The sequence below is a fragment of the Suricata suricatta genome, unplaced genomic scaffold, assembly GCF_006229205.1.
Source record: "Suricata suricatta isolate VVHF042 unplaced genomic scaffold, meerkat_22Aug2017_6uvM2_HiC HiC_scaffold_16436, whole genome shotgun sequence".
In the NCBI taxonomy this organism is placed as follows: Eukaryota; Metazoa; Chordata; class Mammalia; order Carnivora; family Herpestidae; genus Suricata; species Suricata suricatta.
Genome location: NW_021860925.1, coordinates 1 through 938, shown reverse-complemented (window position 1 = coordinate 938; position 938 = coordinate 1). Strand labels below are relative to the sequence as shown.

General features: G+C 45.5%; 1 pseudogene; it reads left to right on the top strand.

Annotated features, from left to right (window-relative positions):
• The first annotated feature begins 17 nt into the window (after positions 1 to 17).
• On the top strand, positions 18 to 932 carry LOC115284708 (annotated as a pseudogene).
• The last annotated feature ends 6 nt before the right edge of the window (positions 933 to 938 follow it).

Genomic DNA, 938 nt, shown 5'->3' with positions numbered 1-938 from the left:
CTCTGCTTGCAGAGGCAATGGATGAAGCCAACCAATCTGTGGTATCTGAGTTTGTGTTCCTGGGACTCTCTAATTCATGGGGGATCCAGCTTCTTCTTTTCTTCTTTTCCTCTGTGTTCTACATGGCAAGCCTAATGGGAAACCTCCTCATTGTGTTCTCTGTGAGCACTGACCCTAACTTGCACTCTCCCATGTACTTTCTGTTGGCCAACCTCTCCTTTCTCGATGTGGGCGGCTGCTCTGTTGCAGCCCCCAGAATGATTTACGACCTTTTCAGAAAACACAAAGCCATCTCTTTTGGGGGTTGTATATCTCAGATCTTCTTTATTCATGCCATTGGGGGCACAGAAATGGTGCTGCTCATTGCCATGGCCTTTGACAGATATGTTGCTATATGTAAGCCTCTCCACTACCTGACCATTATGAGCCCACGAATGTGCATTTTGATTTTGGCTGTAGCCTGGGTCCTTGGCCTCATTCACTCGGTGGCCCAACTGGCGTTTGTTGTAGACTTACCCTTCTGTGGTTCTAATGTATTGGACAGTTTTTACTGTGACCTTCCACAGCTCATTAAACTTGCCTGCACAGAGACCGATAGACTGGAGTTCATGGTCACAGCCAATAGTGGACTTATCTCTGTGAGTTCCTTCTTTATCCTGATAATTTCTTACATCATCATTCTGGTCACAGTTTGGAAACACTCTTCAGCTGGGTTATCCAAGGCCCTCTCTACTTTGTCAGCTCATGTCACTGTGGTGGTTTTATTCTTTGGGCCATTAATCTTCTTCTATGCCTGGCCCTTCCCCTCATCACACTTGAGCAAATTTCTTGCTATCTTTGATGCAGTTCTCACTCCTTTTCTGAATCCAGTCATCTACACATTCAGGAACAAGGAGATGAAGACAGCAATGAAGAAACTCTGTCATCAGCTTGTGAGT